Source organism: Choloepus didactylus, chromosome 3, assembly GCF_015220235.1.
Source record: "Choloepus didactylus isolate mChoDid1 chromosome 3, mChoDid1.pri, whole genome shotgun sequence".
Lineage (NCBI taxonomy): Eukaryota > Metazoa > Chordata > Mammalia > Pilosa > Megalonychidae > Choloepus > Choloepus didactylus.
In genome coordinates, this window is record NC_051309.1 from 212548580 (window position 1) to 212568290 (window position 19711).

The following is a 19711-nucleotide window of genomic DNA, read 5'->3' on the forward strand; positions in this document are numbered from 1 at the left end:
AAATTTTAAAAAGGATCCAAACAGAAATACTGGAGTTGAAGAACTACAATAACTGAAATGAAAAACTTTCTAGAGCATTTCAATAGCAGATTGGAACTGACAGAAGAAAGAATTAGTGAACTTGAAGACAATACACCTCAAATATTCAGGCTGAGAAGCAGAAAGAAAAAAGAATGAAAAAAAAGTAAACAGATCCTAAGAGACTTGGGGAACATCATCATGCATATCAATATATGCATTGTAGGAGTCCTAGAAGGAGAAGAAAGAGAGAAAGGAACAGAAGGAATATCCAAAGAAATATGGTAGAAAGCATCCCCAATTTAATTAAAGACGTGAACATGCACATTCAAGAAGTCCAACGAACCTTAAACAGGAAAACCTCAGAGAGAACCATGGCCAGACATGTGGTGGTCAAATGGTCAAATGACAAGCCCAAAGACAAGCCCAAAGCTGCAGGAGAACAGGGACATCCTACGTTTAAGGGAGTCCTAATAGGAAACATTGCCAATTTCTCATCAGAAACCATGAGGGCAAGAAGGCAGTAGGGTGAAATATTTAAAGTACTATAAGAAAACAATTGCCAACCAGTGTTGTAAGAATTAAATCTTTCCTTGTAAAATCAGGAACAAGAAAAGGCTAACTAGTCACCTTGTTACTTGGCATTGTACTGGAATCTCTAGCCAGAGAATTAGACAAGAAAAAGATGTAAATGTCATTCAAATTGGAAATGAAGAAATACAACTTTCCCTATTTCATAATCCCATGTAGAGATAATACCGAAAAATCCACAGCTAACTACTAGAGCTAATAAATGATTCAGGAAAGTGGTGGGTTACAAAATAAAATTTAAAAAATCAGTAACATTTCTTTACACTAATAGTGAACAATCTGTAGAGGAAATCAAGAAAAAAATCCATGTATGATAACACCTAAAAGAATCAAGTATTTCTTGTCTAGTGTAATGAAATGTTCTAAAATTAATTGTGGGGATGTATGAACAACTATGTGATGATACTGTGAGGCATTGACTGTATACATTGGATGGTTTGTATTGTGTGTTACTATAGCTCAAAAAAAAAAAAAAAAGAATCAAATATCTAGGAATAAATTTAACCAAGGATATAAAGGACTTATACATTGCCAAAAGAAGACAAAAACATTGCAAAAAGAAATGAAAGATCTAAATAAATGGAATGATTTCCACATTCATGCTTTGGAAGACTAAATATTGTTAAGATGTCAATTCTACCCAAAGTGATTTACAGTTTCAAACAATCACACTCAAAATTCTAGCACCCTTCTTTGCAGAAATGGAAAAGCCAATTATGAAATTTATGTGGAAGAGTAAGGGGCCCTGAATAGCCAAAAACATCTTGAAAAAGTAAATTAATTACTGAAGTTGGAGGACTCACATTTCCTTTTTTCAAAACTTATTACAGATCCACAATAATCATAACAGAATGGTACTGGCACAAGGACAGACATATAGACCAAAGGAATAGAATTGAGAGTTCAGAAATAGACCCTTACATGTATTACCAATTATTTTTGACAAGGGTGCCAACTTCGTTCACTCAATGGGGAGAAATAATCTCTTCAACAAGTGGCACTGGGAAAACTGGAGATCCATATGCAAAAGAATTAAGGTGGACCCCTACCTCATACCATATACAAAAATTAACTAAAAATGGATCAAATATAAGCACCAAAACTATAAAACTCCAAGAAGAAAACATAGAGAAACATTTTCAGGACCTTGGGTTAAGCAGTTTCCTCAGATTTTACACCAAAATCACAAGCAACAGCAACAACAAAAATTGATAAATGGGACTTCATCAAAATTCAAAACATTTATGCCTGCTCATTTCACTCGTGGCTCCCTCTGTTGGAAAGCTCTCTCCTAGAATGTTCACAGGACCCTCTTTCACCCACTTTTTCTTCAGATTTTGGCTTCTCTAACCCTCTCTAACCACCTCATCTAAATCAGATCCCCACTCCCATCCTGTTTCACTCTCTATTCGTTTACCCATCTCCTCCTCTCATCCCCACTAAAGCACTTGTCACTATCTGGTATGCGTTTGCTTGTTATCGATCCCCCACCCCCAAGATTATAACTGAATGAGGCCTGGGAATTTGACTGTTTTATGCACCACTCAAAACCTAGGCCTCGGCATATGTTAAGTCACGAATGGATATTTGTTGAATCAATGAATGGATAAAGAGTTGAGAAGAGGCATACAGTTAAAGAAATTCTAAATTCTAAATTCTAGTTAAAATATCCTATCTTCAGTGAGTCCATGAGAATGCTCATGGAATTTAATTCCATGTACACATAGTACTTTTCAAAATGTATTAAAAATAATTAGTTCTTTCAATACCTCTATGAAATAGATGATAATACCCCATTTTACAGATGAGAAAACTGAAGCACAGAAAGACTAAATCCCTAAAGATCAATGAGTGAATCGATGTCAGTGCTAGTCTTAGAGGAGAATTTTGGATACATACTCTTGAGCAGCAACTGACTCCCTAGTCAAAGGCTGTTAGCCATATCTTAGGCTTGATGTAACATTTAAAAGCATTTATTCTTCCTGAATTTGAAAGCCTCACAGGTGAGAAACCTTTCAGGTTTGTTGTGACAACAGATGACTCATTACATAAATGCTCTTTTGAGGACTCATTTCTCAATTTGTATCCAGTAATTCACAAAGTAAGTTGCTGTCTTAGCAGAAATCTATATGGTCATAAGTAATTAATATCAATTAGTAGTTTCATTAATGTTCATCCCTTGTTTAGTTTAATATGTGTTATCCCACCCTAAATCTATTGCAAAAGTGGGGAGAAATCCTTATGCTCAAAGTTTAATTTTATTTTTGCTTCTTCAAACTTTTCTGGTAATGATATGACTCCAAAATTCAGTATGCCATAAGAATCATTCAATTCCTTTTTTCATCAGGAATTCCCTTTTTGTATAAGACAATGGTTCTCAACTTTAGCTACATTTTGGAATCATTTGGAATCTTTACAAATGCTGATACCAGAATCCCACCCCAGAGATATTGATTTATTTGATCTGGGGTATGATGTGGGCAGCATGGTTTTTTTAAAGGAGTTTCTAAAGTGCAGCCAAGCTGGAGACCATTATAGGAGAAGCTCATTTAATGGAGTTCAGATTTACAACCTGAAGATGGAGAACAGGAATGAGACAAAGTATTCTGATAGTATTCTTCACCCTGGGGTTATTTAATAGAAAGATCTAGTTTTAGCAAGCTAAGGTTTAAGTTAAATTGAGTTAAGATAAAAAAGACATCAAGGTGACAGCAACTGGGTTTTAAAGTGTGTGAAACACTTCTTAAAATGAGTAATAAGTTGGAAAATGAGATAAATTATTATTCATCAAAACTTTGACATGATACGTGAGCTATACAGGACCAAAGTGGTAATTTGTTTGATTTAAATGCCTCAAAAATAATCCTTGATAATAAACAAAGTACACTAAAAATATGTCATTTTTATTTTGGAAATGTTGCACCTTTATTAATAATCACTTTAACTTGCAGGGAAATGATTTTTTTTTTTTAATGCCTGAAAGTTCTACCCATTCTGATGTCTACAGCTTAAAGTAAAACAGAGCCCTGTTATAACACACTTGTTATTACATTCATCAAATTGGACCCCTTCAAAACAAAACAGTTATGAAGAGTCACAATTGTGTATGGTTTTGTCTGTTTTCTGTCAGGTTCTAATTACCTGAGCAGGTATATGGTTTGTCTGTTGGCTTGTTTGTGGATGGTAACAAAAACAACATAAAAATATAGGTTGAGGAAAGATTATTGAAAAAGAAATGCTTCTTAAAAAAATCAGCAAGAGAAAGTAAACTCCACCCTCTAAGAAGAGCTGGGACAAGGAACCCTGCCTCTCTCAGTGGCTCATGCTTTGCATCTCGTTGGATGCTTCTGGAACCCTGTTCTCCTGAGCCCCTCCCACACTGGCTGTGAGTCTTGGGCTCTTGTCACTCACTTGATTTCTTGAGCCCTCTAAAGAGTTGTTTTCCCTGCTTCACTCCAGGCTGTTGGGCTTGCATTTGGCAGAGGTTCTCAGAAGCTACAAGGCTGGTGTCATCATTCAACACTCCTGTTTAAACACTCCCTTAATTCCCCCTGTTTAGTCTGGCTCATTGGGTGTTGCCCATAAAAACAGTTTGGCTTTTGTAATCACAATTAGAGCAGGGTGGTGTGACTAATCAGTCAGTTTGCTGCATCTCTGTTATCTTCTGCAAAGTGAGTCAGTTTCAACTTTGGCTTTATGCCCTTATGTCACTCCCTAGTTTCTGGTGTTCAAGTCTATATTTGTTCCAGGCTCTAGACATTTTTTTAAAAGAAGTCTGTTTTCTTTTTAAAAACATATTTCATGCACCCACTCAGGAGTGGAACTAACTCCACAGGCATTTGTGGAAAGTCCCATAATGCTAGCCCACTACCCAGAATTCCCAGGGCAGAGAAGCCAATTGTTGCCTCCGTGTAGGGAATTTTACCAACAATACAACTAGCTCAGGTCAACACACATGTACTGGATATTTAGAATGTGCCGGCTATTTATCCTGTATCACTTTTCAATAATAAGCTATAAATTTTACAGCAATTTTAGATTTACAGAAAAATTGCAGTGACTTCCCATATACCCCATTATTATTAACATTATACATTAGTCAGATGGATTTGTTACAATTAAGTTGATGATACAATAAAGTATCCACATTGATACATTATTATTAACTAAAGTCAGTATTTTATACTCCCTTAGCCTTTTGTCCTTTTTCTGTCCCAGGATCCCATCCCAGACACCATCTTAAATTTAGTCATCAAGTCTTCTTAGGCTCCTCTTGGCTATGACAATTTCTTCAGCTTTCTTTGTTTTTGATGAACCTGACAGTTTTGAGAAGCACTGGGAAGGTATTGTGTAGAATGAACCTGAATTGGGATTTGTGGAATGTTTTTCTCATGATTATGGGGGTTACGTGTTCTTGGGTGGAAGACCACAGAGACAGAACATCATTTTATCACATCGCATCAAGGGCACTGACTGTCAACATGACGTAACTGTTAATGTTAGCCTCGATCGGCTGGCTAAGGTAGTGTGTGTCAGGTCTGTCCACTACAAAGTTACTCTTTTCCTCCTCTTTTCATTCATCCTTTCTTTGGAAAGAAGTCACTAGGCAAAACCCCACTGAAATAGCATGGAGTTATGCTCTATTCCTTTAAGGGCAGAGTATCTACAAAATTATTTGAAATTCCTACTTATTCATATTTATTTATATCAGTATGGACTCATGGATTCTTTAATATACCTTGGGCTATAATCCAATACTTCCTTCCTTATTTTGTTGCTCAAATTGTTCCAGCTTTGGCTACTGTGAGTTCTCTCACGAGGGGTTTGAAGTAGTCCTTCATAGTAATTTTCGTGTGTTTGTTTGTTTTATACTTCCTTAATTTCTAGCAGGACAAGGGTCTCCAGGCTCATCTTGTCTATTTCCTGCCCCACTCCTAGAATCAGCCATTTCTCCAAAGAGCCCTGTTTCCTTTTATTGGAGAATGGTATTAAAACCAAGATCTGGGTGCCAGGTATATGTGGTTACTGGGGTGGCTTTCCTTCTAAAACCTCTCAGCTGACAAAGCAAAGAAATACATGCATATCTGTGTGTATACTGACCCAAGAATATAAACATATTTATAAATATTTCTATATGTAACATCTGGATCTATATTAAGCTAAACCTGAGTGCATACTGATTTCTCCAAATCTAATCCATTTCCACGTCGATCATTCCAGCCTCCTCCCCTTGCTTTAATGGAGAGAAACCTGACCAGACATTATTCTGCACTGCCATGAGCCAGGTACCATTCAGGGATTCTGTTACCCACGAAGGGGAGACTCGACAAGGGGAGATGCACTGGATGAACAAGCCAGAGAACAGAAAAATACAGCAGCTTTATTTTTAATTTTAGCCATCTTTCTAAGAAAAACATCCTTTTTTTCTTCCCCAGACTGCAGCCTCTTGACACACCACTCATTTGCATTTCCTTCTTTTCTACTGCACTAGCTCCATCTTCTATCAGCCTCCACAGCCATCTGCCATCACTCACAGAAGGGGAGAATGCTTAGTGAGTACATTATCAACTGTGAGATGAAAGGGTACAGCAGGGTAATAGTCGCTGTGGATGGATGGATTTGTATGGCTAGTCATACACCAAGGGGAATGAAATGTGGGTGAGGGGTGGACTTCTACAGCTGACCATTACTGATGCCCCATCCATACTTAGTCTGTGCCCCTTCATTGATCTATTATCAAGTCAGTGAACAATGTGCTATTTTCATCCAATGACAGTCAGAAATTTGGATAAGGAACCCTCCTGTGCCCACTCTTCCAATTTGACCTGATGGCTTGGAAAGTGTTAATGCCAAGATATGGGGAAACAGCAAGTAACCCTACACAGGGAAATCTAAAGTTCTCCCTACCAGATGATGAGATTAAGAATTTAAGATTCTTGGAAGAAGAAATCGGCATAGTAGAAGGAAAGGGGGCCTTGTAGAACCACTCATCTGAGTTAGAATCTTAGCTCTGCCACTTAATAGCTGAACAATCCTGGGCAAATTATTGTGAAGATTAAAAAAAAAAATGATATATGGCAAAACCCATAGAATTTTACAGCACAAAATAGTGAACCTTAATGTATGCAAATATTAAAAAAATCATTTAGGAGACTGGGAGAATCCCAAGATGGAATGCAGAATGTGGTAAAACAATCTAATTGCATTTCAAATGTATAAAACAACATCACTGAAGGGGGTGGGGGAAAAGGCACTGACCTAAGTAACTTTGGAAATGAGTGGAGTCTGTAAAATTTAAGGCAATAGAAAGTATCCATAAACACTGTACTCTACTTGGAAGTGGAAGTGGAATGTGAAACTTCCAGTAAATGTCTTAATGGGAAAGGAGCACCCTTCCCCTCACTTTTCTTCCTTCTGGTTGGATGGAATGAGGGCACGATCCCTAGAGTGGAGCAGCCATCTGGAACCAAGAGTGGAAGACACAGGCAGAGGTTGACAGAAGAAGATAGAAGAAGCCAGTCTTCTGATGATTGTGGAGCCAAATTTACTGGAACAAAAATAAACGTGTACCTATTTATGCTGCTCTTATTTTAGATTTTCTTTCACTGGCACTTGAATCTAATCCTAACTAAAATAAAATTTCCGTCTGTCTTTTCCCTCTTACCTTTTATTCCTCCACCAGGAATCCTGCATCCCTAAGAAAAATTAAGGCTACATAACTTTTCATGATTTAACTTGCCTGGTGAAAACATCCTGAAGTGTTCTTAATTCTTGTCGATGAAAAAGGTGTACTCTGACTCACCAAAAGATTACGCCTTTGAATGGAATAATAATTGAAAATGAGTAACATAATTTGTATCAACTCATCATCCTCACGAGAGTTTTCAAAACAAACCAAACAGTATAAATTTAGCTATTGCCAAATTTTATATCTTTTATATCAAAATTACACATTTACTGAATTTTGGGAGAAATGGCAAGCAGTGTAACTTGAAAACTGCAAAGATAAAAAATCAAAATAAAAACACTAACATGTTGGTTTGAGGGATGGTAAGTTTTTGTTCTAACATGAAGAAAATAGTCGATCGGGAAGATCATTTGTTTTCCTTCAAATATTCGCATGAACGTTCACTAAAACCTAAGATATCCCTCTCTCTCTGCCTCTTTTTCTCATCCCTCCCGGACTTTTGATGTTACACTAGATTTAAGAAGTAAGATTTCTGCTTATGAATGATAGAGCAGAAAAGGAAGATGGCAGTTACTAGTTGCTAGGTGTCCATTTTCAAAATGGTTACTAACAACCGTTCTAGACAGTAGCTACAAGGAGTAGTGCTAGGGGCTTACAGTTAACGAAACTTGCTTGAGTTAGACACTTGCTCTGTGAAACATCGCTTCTGTATGGTTTTCCATCCAGCATCACCCTTTGGGACTATGTGGGCTGATGCTGAACTGACCATCTGTTTTATTTGTCATATCTCACTCTCTGACAGGGTAAACGTGCCAGCTGTGTTTATAGAAAAGCACTCAGGCTGTGAAAAAGGATCTGACGGTATTTGGAGCCAAAACAAAATCTCTGTCAGAATTCCTAAATGCCAGGTGATAGCAGCTATATGAATTTGTAAATAGATTTTTTAAAAAACAAAGTGCACTTTTCAGTAAGAAAATGAACAATTTGCTTAGACCCACAGAATAAGCATGAAGCATTTAAGTCAGGATTAAATAAAATAATTTTCACTAATGTTAGGTATCATTCTAAGAGAATTTTAATGAACCCAGACTCCCAAGTTTCATCTCTTTATGTTCAGTTCCAGGAAACTAAGACTAATGTCTATAAAAGGAGAAAAGCAGGATGTTTTACAAGGGTTGTGGTGTTCGATATTTACATATTGTCATTAACCTGCACCTTATTTGCTTTGTGTTAAGCCTCTCTCCTTGTTTACATCTATTTTCTATCTATGATTCAAAATCAGAAAGAATATTCATATGCATAAATTTTTGTAAAGGCTTTTGAGCAGCTCAAAAGGAAAGCTTCTCCATAAGGTTTAAAGACACATTACACATGCTGTATGTGTTAGAAAGGAGATATCTATCAAAACACAAATGCACTTATTTGGTCCAGATTAAATATTAGCAATGTTTTATTTTTCCTTGTGCTCCAGCAAGTCCTGTCACAAACCAAATGATAGATCATCACAATGGAGAGGAAAAAATCCGTTCTGGGTGTTGTGTATATACATAAGAATAAACCACATTACCTAAAAAGCAACATTCTGCCTGATTCTTTTTTTTTAATGTAATTTTATTGAGATATATTCCCATAACATACACTCCTTCAAAGTGTACAATCAGTTGTTTATACTATCATCATATATTTGTGCATTCATCACCACAATCAATCTTTGAAACTTTTCATTATTCCAAAATCTGCCTGATTCTTGTTAGGAATTCTAATATTGGTTGAGTAAAAAAAATTTTTTTTTTAAATGAACACATGGCTCTTTTTAGAGGAAAGAGGACTGGCAATGTATATTCTAACAAATCTCCATTGCATAGTTTCTTTTAGTCGTTTTCCTTCTATGGCCAGACATTTCTTGCCTAACTTGAAGAACTAAGTGAAACATGAATTTAAGAGTGAGCTAGCCTTAAAATTGTATTTTACTCTCGCTTCACCAAAGTAGAACTTTGATGAACCATATGTGGCTTTTATAATTGATCCTTTTCAGCAGAGTAGTTGGACATGTTGACTCCGGATCTCTGAGGTGGAGAGGGAGAAACTGCAGTAAATCACTCTCTCCAGGTGATCCTAATGCACCCTAAGCCCCTTCTACTTCAGATGCAGGATCCTAATGCACCCTAAGCCCCTGCTACTTCAGCAGCATCCCCTCAGAGCTCGTAAGAAATGCAGAACCCCAGGCCTCTGAGTCATTTAAACAATTTCTCCAAGTCATGGTTATGCCCATTCATCCTTATGCCCGTTAACATTTGCGAAGCACACCAGAAGGATGAGAACCATAGATAATAAAATCAGGAGCCTCTAGTGACCTTATCAATCCAGCCAGGACATTTCCTTAGGACGAGGCCAAGAGAACCAGTGAGCAGGGCAATAGCAAATCCTTCTAGGTGATTCTGATGCATACCTACATTTGAGAACTGCTACTCTGGAGCAGTAATGTTCAAACCCTATGTTTTAGAATCATCTGGAGAACCTTAAAAACATATTGATGCTGTGGACTCATCCCAAACCAATTCACTCGAATCTCTAGAGGTGGGGCTCAGCCATGAGTCTTTTTAAAAGAGCTCCCAGAGATTCCGATAACTCTGCCAGGTTTATGAACCCCTGTTCTGTTGGGAAGGAGATGTGGACATTAGAGGGGATCAGTGGTTCCAGGTAAGACACCATAGCTGATGCTCAGCTATCCTGGTATGAGTGCTCTGGGGAGCTAAAAATAATAATAATAATAAAATAAAAGCTGTATTTGTGAAAAGAGAGAGCTATCTTATTAAATGCTATAACATTTTGGAGCAGATATTTCATACCACCCCCTCCACCATTGCCTGTCATTATATCCTGTCACAAACCTCTGTTTTCTTAATAGCATTTACTACAATCAGCAATTATGCTATTGTCTGCCTCTTCTCACTATAATAATGGCTGTGTGAGAGCCAAGTTCATAGGTCTTGCTCACCTCTTCCTTGCACAGAGGGGCTTGGTAAATATTTGAATGAAATGAAACTAGGATTCAATGAAACCATGCATCAATCAACCCCCCTATGCCATTGAAGCATTTTTGCACCTTGTGTCCCCAAACCAACTGAGCATAATATAGAAAAGGGGAGCAATCTTCTTACAGTGAAAGAGACTGTAAACTGTCAGGATTGAGAGAACTGGGGGTGGGATGGGGGTACATAGGCGCACTCGAAGCAGACAAGGTCTGTGGTGGCAGATCACTCTCGGGTGGCAGAGGCCAGATCAGAGCAGCAGCCCAGGCAGATTCGTTGGTAACTCCCAGGAACACATGTGGCAAAATGACAGGGGGGTGGGTGGGAAGGGGTCAGGAATGGAGCGCATGAAATTAGAATTCTCAAGTGGGTGATAAGGACTTTGAGTTACTGAAATCTGAATATAAATGTGACCTCACACAGACCATCCAGAGCTTAAGACTTGGATTTATGAGGCATTTATGCAATCCCTCATGTCAAATTTTGGAATAGAAAGAGCATAGGTTTTGGAACAGACCTGCATTTGGATTCTGTTTCCTCTACCAGATGGCTAGTCAACCATGGGAAATTACTTTCCTGAGCCTCAGTTTCCTTTTCTGAAAATGGGATAATATTTCTCTCATATATTATATGAAACACCTAATAAAGTGCCTCAAATGTTAACTCCCCAGTCTGCGATCTGAATTACTTTACCCTTGCTTTTTCAAACTGTCTCTTCCTTTAGTTCCTGTTTAGCTCTTACTCCTCATCACCAGAATCAGATGCAATCATTTACAGCATTTATTACCTGTACCGTGTGATTGACAAAAAACACATACCACACTACTACCATTATATTGAAAGCTATTGAATTATGAATACATGAAAAGCTGAAGAATTTATTGAACTTATTTACTTTGGGACAGGAACCTTATCTCCTGCTTCTTTCTAACCTCCAGCATTGAATTCCAGTCAGGCACACAAATCTGAGCTGCACTTTCCAGATCTTAGTGCAATCTCTCAGAAGGGGAACAGAGCTGGCTCCCTGAATATTCTGCATCTCCCCAAGCAAACTTTCCTCAAACACAATCCAAATGTGCCTTGCTGACACTGTGAATCTATTTAAATATTGCACTGGTTGAATCAGATTTTACTTCTTTTTTTTTTTCAGGTAGGTTTTGATCTGCCTTATTTTTTAGCAGAATTCCAGGTATTATGAAAAGAGACATAACATCTTTAAATTGTCCTGATATTATGCTAAGGCTGACAGAAAATACAAAATTCTTCCCTAGATCTAATCTCTCCTTTTTCTTTAGTAACATGTTGCCAGCTTTTTAGTTGGTGCATTACAAACCAGTTAAAAGATGACTTTTTTGTGGGAAACTGAGTCTTCCATGTTGCCTGAGGCATATCTGGGGTGGTGGCTTGGAATGCTGAGCCGCAGGCCTGCATAGAATGCCATGCAGGCCTGCCCTGTGAAGAGGCGTGTCTTGTGACTACCATTATCATAAACCTAGATTGGATACATCTGATCTTCTGAAATAAATAGCTGGAGCAAGGCTGCATTGTCGTCCACTTAGCACGAGATGCAAGTGGGCCCCCTGCTCCCTTAATTCTTAGCTTTGTGTCCGTGTCTCATTCCTGCATCGCCCTGTCAGCAATACTTTTTCAAGTAGCTTTTGCAGTTAGTGTGGTCAAGTGACTAGGTACTTGCCATAAAGATGTAAGTGAACATATTGTGTAGTGCTTCCAGGAAGCCTCCTTAAAAAGCAAGTGTTATGTATTTCTTTTTCTCTTCTTCCTATTGCCAACCTGGAAAATGGATGAGGTGGGTGGAACAGTAGTCACCTTCTCAGATCACAAGGACAGGAGCCAAACCTAGGTATTGCAGAACTGACAGCCAGAGGGAGGCTGAGTCCTTGGTGAATTTGTGGCATCATGCCACACCCATCCCAAACTGCCTAGTTGCAAAATCTCTTTGCAAAAGGGGAGGCTAAACTTGCTTGTAATTGTGCCTAAGAGTCTCGCCCTGTGTGCCTCTTTGTTGCTCAGATGTGGCCCTCTCTCTCTCTCTCTCCAGCTAGGCCAATTCAGCAGGTGAACTCACTGCCTCCCCCCTACATGGGAACTGACCCTCAGGGGTGTAAATCTCCCTGGCAACACAGGATATGACTCCTGGGGATGAATCTGGACCCAGCAGCGTGGGGTTGAGAACATCTTCTTGACCAAAAGGGGGATGCAAGATGAAACGAAATAAAGCTTCAGTGGCTGAGAGATTTCAAATGGAGTCAAAAAGTCACTCTGGTGGACATTCTTACGCGCTATATAGATAACACTTTTTAGGTTTTAATGTACTAGAATAGCTAGAAGTAAATACCTGAAACTACCAAACTCCAACCCAGTAGCCTTGACTCTTGAAGATGATTGTATAACAATGTAGATTACAAGGGGTGATGGTGTGATTGTGAAAACTTTGTGGATCGCATGCCCTTTATCCAGTGTATGGATGGATGAGTAGAAAAATGGGGACAAAAACTAAGAGAAAAATAGGGTGGGAGGGGGGAGATGATTTGGATGTTCTTTTTTACTTTTATTTTTTATTCTTATTCTGATTCTTCCTGGTATAATGAAAATGTTCAAAAATGGATTGGAGTGATGAATGCACAATTATATGATGGTACTGTGAACAGTTGATTGTACACCATGGATGATTGTATGGTATGTGAATCATATCTCAATAAAACTGAATTTAAAAAAAAGTCTCTTTGCAAGAGAAGGCAGACAACTCTTATATGCAGCTGAACCTAATCTGAACTGATGCAAGGCATAATTAAATCATACTTTTTTTAATATTCAACTCATGTGAATGGGGTTTAATCACAGATAATTAATAAGCAGGTAATTAATGATTCCATGATGATCGAATATTGCAGTCAACTAACTGTTCTGAAGTGCTAACTAAATGGAACAGTTTGACTTATAATACAAAATTAAAAATGGTAAGACACTTATAAAAGAGGTAGTTGATCCAAGAAGCTAATCTTAGACAGCAATAAATTGCCCTAAACTTCTCTGAGCACTGAGGATTACTCCTTATGGAAAACATGCATTTAAAAAAACACCATAATCTGGTTAAAGTAAAAGCATTGCTTTTGGTTTTATGGATTTTATTACCAATTTTAATTTTTCTTAAGATTTAAATAGATTTTAGACACATTCGTTGTGCTAGGTAATTTTCATTATTGTTGAAAAATAAAGTCTGTTCTAGAAACGCATGTATGTAATTTTTTTGTCTTTGCTTTTTGTTGGAAAATGAGTAGAGCTGGAGAGAGAGGCAGCCTGGAGACTAAGGACCTGGAACTTGAAGGAAATGGGGGAGTGGGTGATCATGATACTGGTCAGTAGGAAAACTGGGAAGGGTAGAACTTGGAAGACAATGGTGATATACGATGTCCAATGGACTGGCTGGGATTATGGGAGGAATGATGATATCTAGTACTGGAATACTGGATTTCTGGTTACAAAGCCCATTCAATAACTCACCCTGAGATAAGGTGCAGGAAACCCAGAGAGGGCTGCCATGGGGTGTAGGTGAGGGAAGGGGCAACTATACAGGAATAGCATGAGGGAGCTTTCTTGGATGAGAGAAAAGTATCAAGTCTCCCCACTCCAACTGCCCAAGAAAACCAAGGTTGACCATCATGCTTTCCAAGTATATAAATATCAGGGAACAATCCAGGATTTTTGCCTAACAGGTATAATGTTTTGGAGAACCTCTTAAAGAAAAAAACAAATTGGGTTCAAGGTCTTAAGAAAGAGTTCTATGCATTTGATAGCCCCTGAGACTTAAACTTCATTAGCTCTATCATAAATCCACCTCTAATAATAATTATTATTTAAAAAAAAAAACAAAAGAAGAATCATAGTATACACACAGCCCCGTTAACATTTTTCCCCTCAACCATATATCTTGGGCATCGCTCAATACATATGACTCTAGCTCATCTTTTAAAATAATTCTGTGATTGTTCCAATATTCATTACATATTTATTGAATGATATTTGAGTTACTCCCACAGTTGATCCTCTCATTGGGGGATACTTTACAGAACAACACAGGCTGCTATATGATAAGCCCTAAAAGAATATTTGTTGGATTGAATCATTGTCTTCCAGGTCTGAAAGGGTTAAAAGATGGCAATCTCTCCCTCCAGGCTCCCCTTGGCTAGAAAACAAAGCAACACTGGATGTCTTCCTTTCTTTGACTTACCCTTCCTCCCTCCCACCTGCCCTGGGCTGTAAAACCCAGCCTAGCTGTTCCTTAAGAGTGGGAAACATCACTGAACAGGTTTGGCCAGGAAACAAGGTAATGTTTTGGGAATATGCTGTAGACTTCAAAGTACTTTTGGCTTCGCATGGGAAGTTTCTTGAACATTCTTTCCCTGGATCCTGACATCAAAGCCCCAAATATAAAACTTGAAAGGCACTGGTAAGCGGGGGGTCTTGAGTACATTTGGCTGTTGTAAACCCAAGAAACAAATATTAAAATATGAATTAAAATTTCACACAATCAAGGAGTGTAGGACTCCAGAGATACATTTTTCTTTATATTCTTCCATGACAGAATGGACTATGGATACATCTGTTATGCCTGGGCCAAAAGGCATTATCAGTTCATTTGTGATTAAATACATTTTCTAATTTACAGACTGAAAATACTAGTGGAAGAAATAGCGGTCTCAAAATTTTTCATCCCAGTATAATTAATAGAATTTTGGTGTGCTTAATGAGAAAATTTGTATACTCATTTCCTAGAATAAAGCTCTATATCATTCAATGAAGATAGTGGAATATTAAGTCTACCAACTTCTCTTGTTTCCAGCCTCGGTAGCCTTCTAATCTAAAGGGCAACCAATCTTCTCCTCCATGGATGTAGTCATGTTCCCAGGCTCAGAGGAACTTAAGGAATCCAAGAACATGTGCTTAGCATAAAGGCCAGGGTTACTAATATTCCTTCCTCCTTTCTCACTTTTACACCAGTTTTCCAAGAACCGGACCATTATTTCATTCACAGTGCCCAAGTGGCTGTCAAGCACAAGATTTAGTAACCAGATCACACATGTCTCCCACAGAGCTCTCCAGATCCTTAAGCTGTCTCATCATCTCTGTTACTAGACCAGGGTGGTAGATTCTTTGCCCCATGCACTCAAATGACCAATTCCTGAGACATGGGAGTTTAAAAGAGAGAAAGAGTTTTATTGCTAGATGCGAAACAGGAGAGCAGATGGCCTATTGGCCCAATATCTATCTCCCTGAACTGCAGTAATTTTGATAGTTTTATAGCATCAAAAAATGGGCAGGTTTTAGGATAATGAGCACAATGGCCCCAGATGATGTAATTAGAGTTGATCTAATTATTGATCATGCGCAGATTGATTACACACTTAGTCACACAACATAGTAAAAAAAAGGCAGACTTAATATAATGATGGGTGTGGTTTTTAGTATTAAAATGAGGTATAGGTGACTTGTAAATTGAAGTCAGGTGGGCCCATCTTGATTAGATCCAGCTTCCGTTATCAAGATAACTTTGGAATTTGGGTGGGTTAGTTCTGGGCTGACCCAAGACCCTTCATTAATAAACAGTAGGGGTTGTCTTTAGTGGTCATAAGAATTCAAAGTCGAAAAACTGGATCAATGGGTACAAGTGAAGGTTAGTCACAAGGTTTTTACAATCACAAGGGCATAAGACAAAGGCTGTACAATCATTATCAGAGATCAAGGCAGCTGGATTACAGTTCAGAGATTTCAGGTATTTCCCCCTGTCTACTCTACTATACCAGAAAATGAAAAGGAATATCTATATAATGATTCAGTAATCATAATCATCCCTTAAATCCTAACTTCTCAGTTACACTTCTTTAAAAACCCAATTTTTCTTTTAAAACCCAATTCTTCTGGAACTTTGGTGGACATAGTTGCCTAATCATCATCCATTCCCATTTATTAACAGTACCCACATGCTTTCTGGTATTTACCTCTTTCCTATGAGGTCCAAGTATTCCAGGGAAAGCTCAAGAGGTGGGATCTGGTTGGCTTAAGGCAATCAGCCCACTGCATTCTTTGTTCACAGAAGTGTGCAAGTCATCTAAGCAATCTGATCAGGGTGCATTTCAGTCTCTTTCTCAGAATGCAGGGACTAAGGTGCACTCTCAGCCATTGAATACAAGACATAAAATATTTAGTTCTGATTGCAGCTAGAAGCTACCTTACAATCACAAGGGAGAACAGCCCTAGTATGAAGCAGACACTGTGTGATAAAGCAGAGAAACAGAAAGAATCTGAGTCAAATAATTGGAGCCTTCCTGTGGTAAAGTCTAGCTAAATGTTCACCAAAGAGTTTACCTTTTCCTCCTGGGCACAAAACTCAACTACATTTCCCAGCCTCCCTTGCAATTTGTACAGCCACATGACTGAGTTCTAGACAATGGAATGTGTGCCAAACTGATGGATCGACTTTCAAGCCTGATCCATAAAAATCCCTCATAACTGCTCATCATTTCCTTTCCCCTTCTGCTGGCTGAATGGAGAGGACTCCCAGGACCAAGGTAGACACAGTCACAACGGAAGGAGCCCATTTAACACTTGGAAGAGAGTTGCTTGACCAGTTACACTGGACTGGACTGGGCAGGCAAAATAAACTTACATGTGTTGTCATCAAAATTTTGAGGTTATTTGTTACAGTGCTAACCTTCCCTGATTAATTCACTCTCTTACTTCTGAACTTTCCTTGTTACTATCCCATAACTTTCCTTTATTGTTTAAGTGTGTTTGAGCTGGGTTTTTCTCTTACTAGTTAATGCATCATAACTGATACAGATCCTGCCCTGTATCCCATTTGTAATTGCATTGTGACTTTTGGTTTTGGTGGATGATTTGATTCAGTTCATTTCTGGCATTCAATGCTTAGAGAACCTGAATTCTCTTCAATCAATGGCTTAACTAGCAATTGTGGTAAGGGGTTCTGCATATTGGTTTAATTCACAAATATATATATATATATATATATATATATATATATATATATATATATATATATATATATATTTCTTCCCCCCTGTAATTTTCTCTCCATTTAGGGATTGAAGATAATCACCACTGGCTCTATCCTGCTTCAAGTTAATTACTTAATGCTTCTTAATTACTTATCAAAGAGCCTAGCAGCCAGATAGTTTACTAGTACAAGGTAAGAACAATAGTAAATTTGGATAGGAATATCATACCCTTATTTTCGTGGTGACTGCATCGAAACACCCATATATTTCTCTAAAACTGCATCAAAGCCCCCATGTTCCCTTTTCTAGTTAACTTTCACGAGGACCAAGAGACCAGGGAGGCAAATGACGAGGGCCAATAGGAAAATTACATAGCTTGACTTTGTCCTTTGCAGAGTTTTGTCTATTTAGAACAAGCAACCTCTTGCTTTAATAGTAAGGACAACAGCCTTGTCATGCCTAGTTCCTAAACAAATGAAAGTTGAGGATGTGTCATATTTACCTATGAGCAAACTGCTTCCTTTTTGCACCAACCCTTGCAAACTGCTTCCTTTTTGCACCAACCCTTCTCATACACATCTCTGCTATCCCACCTGAGGAAGTCTTGCTCTACCACTCACTCTGTCTAGAAATGCTAGACCAACATGAAAGCTAAACTAATATTTAATCTATACATCCTGCTTCCCATTTTTTTTTTTTAACCTCTATTTGCACTGGAGGTATGAGACTAATTAAGGCAAAATCTCCTTCTTCAAAGAACTTGAAGCCTCACGGAGAAGAAAAATATATATACATTTAATTTCAATAAAATATGGAAAAGCTATAATAGTTATATGCAGGAGGCTATAGGAATATAGAGAAGGGCCACTTGACTCAATATAAAGCTCACAAAAGTTTTTGGAGGGTTAGGGAGCCATTTGAACATAAAACATGAGACAGGAAGTGGCAGGTCTGATGGAGGGAAGAGGATAGAAGGCAGAGGACGACAGGGTTTGAAGGGGCATCCAACGAGAACTCTGAATTACTCGTTCCTTTTGGAATTCCTGGAGTGTAGGAACCTGATCTGTCTTGTGCACTGATGTATCTTCAGTTCCTAAAATAGTGCCTGGCACCTAAATTATGCTAAATAAATATTTGTGGAACTGAGCCTGAATGAAAGCTTGGAAATGAGACCACATATTTTTGCTTCTTATAAATAAATCACTTTGCAGCTGTGTTGAAGATGGCAGGGAGGCCAGTCATAAGGCTAACGTAGCAAATGAGACCTGAATAAGGCAATGCGAGCAGGGATAAGGAAGAGGGGGCAATATTTGGGAAATGTTTAGGAAGTGAAATCACAGGACTTGGTAACTGAATGTGGGAGACAAGGGAGAGACTAGGACGACCCTTAGTGATGAAGATAGAGGAGGAGAAATACATTGAGGGAAGGTGGGTAAAATAGAAGAAACCTACACAGCTAGAAATATACTTTCAATAAAAACTTTCTCCTATCACTCTTTCTATTATCCACCCTTGACCCTCAGGAACCTTCTGAACAGGTTATGTTCAAGTCACATTCATACTGTCATATTCATTAAAGTCATTATACAATTTATATAATTTATGCAACTTACATTTGAATATTTATATATTCTAAATAATGTGTTATTCTGAAAAAAAAGTATGTTAGACCTTTATCTTCCCACTGCTTTGTATTTTCCATATTTTGACTCCCTGTGCTAAATTATTGATTATACATCTATATAATTTCAATAACTTTGACATTATAATTTATGAAACTGAATTTGTTATTTCTCCAACAGCTAGAGAAATAACTTTTTCTTCTATTATGTCTGCTGTTTTATATTAGGATATAGCAAGAGATTATTTTTATTTTAATGGATAATTTGTATGTACTCTTAATCTGATATATAAATATATTTATAATATTTAATTTACAAATAACACATTTCTTTTTCTCTTCATCTTACTTCCCTTGGTTTGTACTATTACTAAATTATAGCCTCTGTGAATGGCCAAAATAAAGGTTATATCATCTTTTTATTCCTGACTTATAAACTGTATTATATAGAGTTATATCCTAACTCTACCAGTATCTGTTTATATTTAGTTTTATTAACTATTCCACTGAATAATAATATGATAGACACAGGGATGCTGATAATAATAAAATGTAACAATTTAACAACATAACAATAAAATGAACACATAAGTTACCCCCACCCGGTTTAAGAAATACCAAACGTATTTTAAAACAATTTCTGATTATAAAAGTGACACATATTTGTTGTAGACATTTTAGAAAGCATAGGAAAGCATAAAGAAAAGGAAGAAAAATCAGCCATGAT